Raw genomic sequence first — 6,075 nt, 5'->3', positions numbered from 1 at the left:
TCTTTTTACTTCTGGTCTCTCCTTGAAGAATTCCCTGCACATTGTCATTAATGAACTCTGTCACATCAGAGGCAGAGCAGTGGGTTATGGGGACTGGTCAGCTGTGGTGGGGAGTGTCCTGACATGAGAGGGAGATGGGCTGTCCCCTCCAGCCTCCCCCATAGAGCCTCTGAAGGAGCAGCATGCCCTCTGAACTTCTGCTCACTGGGTGCAGGATACATCCTTCCTGAGGGGTCAGTCAGCTGTGGCCCCAACAACACAACTAGGTAAGTGGTGGGAGGAGCACAGGGTGATTCATGCTGAGGAGGCCATGTCTCTGAAGTAATGACTGAGGTGTGGTTGAACCTGCAGCACAGGCTGGGACCCCTGGGGAATGAGAAACCCCTGTCCTTTGTGGGGATGGGTGGTGAGCCAGGCAGGCTGAAGTCAGAGTGTCTCTCTCTGAGCTCAGCTCCAAGATATCCCTCCCAGTCAGCAGTGAATCTGGACAGTGAGACAGCAGGGGGCGCTGTGGGCCTGTCCCTGTGGGTCTGTTGTTGGGGGGTGGTCTCAGCTGGGCACTCAGGCCTGGAGCCCTGCCTTGTGCCCTCTTCTCTGTGCTCACTGGGGCCCAGGAGAGGCTCCCCACCCCCCCACACACCCACTTACCCCAGATTCAGGACCAGAGACCCAGGGGAGGGAGTGATTTGCATGAAGGGTTCCTATCTGCTCTCCCATGAGGGGAGAGGGTAAGAGAGGCTTTGTACAGGTCTCTCACCTGTGGGCTCAAAATCAGAACCTGGGCATCACCACCATTTCCTGGACCCCTCCCCTGCTCACCCTCCTCACTCTCTGCTCAGTTGACTGGCTCTGGGAAGGAGGGGGACTGATCAGGTTGGCCCCGTGCTATTTCTTGCCTCTTTTTGAGAACTCCTTGGGGACAATCACTGGAGACTAACCCGTGATTGTCTGCACTGCTCTGGCGCTGGGTCCTGGGACTAGTCTGCATGGAAACAGGAAGCAGAAGGTCACCCCCCGCCCCTGCCCTGGAAACAGCAAGAATGCTGGAGCATGTTACGTGGGCTGGTAACCACAGATGCCTCATGATGCCCCCTACACGCTGATGCTCAGAAGCACTAGGCCCTCAGGGGCCCCAGCTCGGGTCTCTGGCTCTGACGCTGGGAACATGGCCTCTCTGACCTTCTTGGGCCTGCAGCCTGAGGACGAGGCTGAGTGTTACCAGTCAACCTAGGATGACAGTATCAACAATGACATTGTGCTACAGGCCCAAGGGGACCTGAGACACAACCTGCCCCTGTTCCCCAGGGCCACTCCCATGAATGCCTGTGACAAACACACAGGGAGACCCTGGAGACTGTGGAGGGTCTGAAGGTCTGACTGTGTGAGCACAGAACAATATTACAGGATCAGTGACAGTAGCTTCCTCTCCTGCTGCTTTTTTCTAGAACCAAAAGAAATGTATTAAGATAATTTGCATGTCATGCACTGATTTCAGGTGTACAATTCAGTGGTCTGTAGGGTATTTACTGAGTTGAGGAACCACCATCAAGATCAAATTTACATTTCCATCACCAGCAGAGAAACCCCAGAGCCACCCACAGTCAGGCCAGTGTCCCCCAGCACTGAGCACTCTATGGCCCCCAGTTCCCTCAAGGCATCTCCACTGTCCTCTGATCAGTGATATTTGACAGGATACAGTCACCTTTTGCAGTAAATTCTCTGAGGATGGTGAACACTAATTGATTATTTGTGTACATTTTCCATAAAGAGGTGTCTCCTTATAGAGTGAGAAACAGAAGTAATCATGTACAGTGTACATGAACCATGGTATCTAGAGACAAGACAAGTTAGTGAGAATAGACAAGGTTTGGTGAGCTGCTGAAAGCCACTGGGCTCTCAGGGCTTTGATCATGTGGAGATTGGTGCATTGTGAACAGAATTGTGTGCTGTAGGACTGCCCTGTGGTCCATAGATGGCTGCTCAAAGGACCCTTACTCAAGAGAGTCTGGGCCTGTCTGCCGGGGTCTGTGCTCCCTGAGTGGGACTCAGCAGCTGTGTCCTCTCAGCCCTGGCAGAGTCCGCTGAGCAGGGTCCTGTGTGGCCTCAGCAGGTGCTTCATCCCAGGGCTATCCCCAGGGCTGAAGCCAACTGCCATCTTCCTCAATGTGTGGTGTGAGCTGAGCTCCAGCTCCTTGGCTCAGGGAGAGGCTGGGAAGTCACTGGGTGGAGCCCAGTTGCAGAGACAGTCCCTCTAGTGGCAGAGGGTGTAAAGAGAAAAGCAGGCCTGGGGCAGCCCAGCCATTTGTGTGGAGCAGGGACTGGGTCAAGAGGCCAGGACTCCTGTCCTTATGCTCCTCTATCAAGGTAAATGTAGGGTCAGGACTTGGGTAGTGGGTCCCCGTTCTCAGGCTCCATCAGTCCCTTGGGCTCAGATATTGAAAGTGTTACTCAGACACCTGTCCATCACCCATGAGGGTCTGTGTTTCCAGGTCCGTGTCCCAGCCTGTGCTGTCCCAACCGCCCTCCCTCTCTGCATCTCTGGGATCATCTGCCAGACTCACCTGCACCTTCAGCACTGGGTTCAGTGTGGGCAGCTACCAAACATACTGGTTCCAGCAGCAGCCAGGGTATCCGCTGTATCTCCCCTGTGTCTGCTGAGGTTCTACTCAGACTCAGATATGCACCAGGGCTCCGGGGTCTCCAGCTGCTCCTGTGGCTCCAAAGATGCCTCGGCCAATGCAGGGCTTCTGCTCAACTGGCAGTTGCAGGCTGAGGACAAGGCTGACTATTTCTGAGCTACAGGTCATGGCATTGGGAGCAGCTACCATTCCTCACAATGTCTCAGATCACAGGGAAGTGAGACCTGGAACCAGAGACCTTGTCTCTGAGCCTCTTGTATTGAGAAGCTTCTGTGCAGGCTCCTGTAGGGGAGATAGTCCCCTGTAGGGAGACCTGTCCTTGAGGAGGGAGGAGTGACACAAAGACAATGCTGTTGCCTGAGCCAGCACAGGTGTCCACGAACTCATCCAAGTGAGGAGATAGAGCCCAACTGCACATGCCCTAGGCTCTGGGATAAATGAAAAGGAATAAACACTTTGAAAGCAATTAACCTCAGTCTCTCCCTTCTGTTATGTCACCTTGATACTCACAGAGAGTGTTCTGCTGTCACAGTCCTGGTCTAAAATTGTATGTTTAGAGTCCATATGTTAACACCTCCCTGGTCACAGACACAATTTTCTCTTTCTCTGAACCAGCTACAAATAGTCACAACTTCTTCACACACACTGACATCATCCGCCCTCCACAATCACCCTGTTCTTCTCTGTTCCCACCTCCCCCAGGTCTTCAGTCTTTCTCTGGCTCTTCAGGTCTGAACAGTCTCCACATTGGGATTTCAAAGAAAATTACAGTGTTCTTGTTGTCACTTCTAGTGTCCAGGGTCTTCCTCTAGGGAGGACAAGTAGCAGAAATTGCACCAGCATGAAATTCTTTCATCATCTGCTTCCTGCTCTCATACCCGGAGTGTAATTCTCACTTCCCACCAGGCTCGGTCGATCTCTGTAATATGTCAATAATATTATTGTACTTCCAAAATATGAATGTCCGTTCAGTCTTTGACGGTTGGCACATAGAAGCTACTAGCATATATAATTTTTCATCCTCAGAATGACTGAGGCCCCACAGAAGGTCAGCGTTGACTTAGTTGACAAAGGAGAGAGTGGCTTCACACTTTAACATATACCAACTGTTTTTCTTGTGGCTGAGAATATGTGTTTCTAAAATTGTCAGGATACTAACTCAGCCACACACTTTTCCTCCATCAAAGAAGTCCCATTCATTAGCCCCTTTTCCAAGATGCGCTCCAGTAGGTGCCCTAAGGAGACAGCAGTGGAACACAGGGCACAGTGAGGAGTGGCTGTCATGTGAGGGGGCAGGAAAAGGGGGCTGCATGGTCACCTCCTCTCCTGTGATTTCTATGATCTGGAGACTGCATAGGTGTGAGATTTGTGTCCTCAGGGTTGAAAATGGACAGATATCTTCCATTCCACAAACCCAACCTTCTGACTCTGAGGATGTGTTACCAGAGTCTATCTCACCAAATTCCTCTTCCTTGTGTAGAATCCATCTTCGTGCAAGGGATGTGACCTTCCAGGACCCTGGCCTTCTTTAGCTCCAAGGTCCAGGACCCTGGAAGTTCTTTCAGGGAGCCTGCTCTGGGGATGGGTTTGCATGGTGATCAAACCACAGGGGTGGGAACACATAAGAGGGACAGAGGGACACTTGCCTTCATGCTGTTTGGTCTCTGAAGGAAAGCTATAATGATAGTAAATGGAGAATATTCTCATTGTGTGTGTGTGTGTGTGTGTGTGTGTGTGTGTGTGTGTGTGTGACCCCTCTCTCCTTTCTACTGTGTCACAGTGTCCTTGAGTCCACAGTTTCCAGTCCTCTCTCTCCCTCCAGAAGTCAGAGTCAACCTGGGCTCACCCAGCCATCCTCAGCATTACATTCTCCAAGAGGCAGAATCCCTATCAGCAAGTACCTCCAGTGATACTGAGGGCAACAAGGTTCCTGTCAGCAGGAGAACCATGACATGCCCTGTACACCTGCTCTCCTGGGACGAGGCTGATGCTCTGGAGTCATGGAGGGAATCTCTGTCACTGTGGGGAGCTTAGCTCTGGACTGTCTCTTGGCTCAAGTGTGTGTCTGAGGCTGGTCAATACGTTGATTCTGGGGAAAAGCCTGGTGATGGCGAAAGGAGACACACCCTCCCAGGCTCTTGATCCTGGATGACACTCCCTCAGTCACCCAGGTGACACCTCCAGTTGGCTGGACTTCTGCTGAAAAGTCTGACCCAGGCAAGGGCCACAGGGCCTGTGATATCAGGAAACAATCCCTTTTATCTCCACATCTCCACCACTCACCTGTGGGAACTTTAACAGAATCCTCTGGTCCAGGTGGCCTTGGGTTAGAGCAATTCCTTGCTCTTCTCATGGGTGGTGGAAGGAGCACTTGCTCTATCTGGACATGCTGGATGTGAGGTACGGGGAAAAGAGCTATGCCCACAACAGAGGGTCATCTGACCTCAAACCCCTGTGTCCTGGAAGCTCTGACTGGGTGTGGGAATTCCATCACTGAGACGGCTCTGAGGTTCAGAGAAACAGGCCCTCACAGGGTTTCACAGGACAGCATATCTGGCTTCCTAGCTATAGCTCCAGATCCACGACACAAAATTAATGATAAAAAATAGTGATTTTTATAAAGTTTACAGTTTTCTCTGTTCAACGAAGAACAGAAAGCATCCCTACACCAGTGTTGTTGCATCCATGGTTTTGGGTAAATCACTACCCATATTCTCTCTGCAATAAGTACACATTTGGAAAAGGATACTCGTGATTGCACCTGCATCTTCACAGGACTTTATCCTTTAGCTTAAATCAATCTGATTGAGGAGAACTTTACATAAAATAACACAAATCCATTTTAAATACACATTGGGCTCAGTGGTGATGAATACATAACCACTGTCACTGGATCTGGTCAGAGCATCTGCAGTTGTTACTCCTTTTCTCCTAGAATTTCTGTCAGGATTTCCCTTTGTGTTCTGAGGTCAGTGCCATACAGAGCCCCACGTGCCAGGGCCCCTGCAGACTTGTTTCTGTGCTGGGAGGACAGATCCTCGGAGGGAATCACTGCCCACAGGGTGCAGAAAACTGTTGTTTCAAGCAGGTGGAAACAGTGACAGATGACCAAGGTTTACAGCATGTTTCCCTCTAGAAAGGCACATGAGGGCTTCTACCCAAAACCTTCAGAGAAGAATTCCCCATCTCCTCAGAGTTGTGGGAACCTCAAAAGCAAGGGCAGATTTGGAAACTAGGGGGAGTCACATAAGAAGAAAGTACACAGTGTCCTTCACAGAAGGGCCGTGTGTCCATGTGGAACCATCACTGCTCTGGACTTGGTTCTGATCTAAAAAGAGTTTGCGTAGAGACACCACCTCAGTCCTGACCCCTGAACAGCCAAGTTTGCCACGGAAAGACTCACCTGAGGCATCTGAGTAGAGCATAAAGTCTGCAC

Source organism: Ailuropoda melanoleuca, unplaced genomic scaffold (genome assembly GCF_002007445.2).
Source record: "Ailuropoda melanoleuca isolate Jingjing unplaced genomic scaffold, ASM200744v2 unplaced-scaffold2228, whole genome shotgun sequence".
NCBI lineage: Eukaryota > Metazoa > Chordata > Mammalia > Carnivora > Ursidae > Ailuropoda > Ailuropoda melanoleuca.
Note: the sequence above shows the minus strand (reverse complement) of the source record.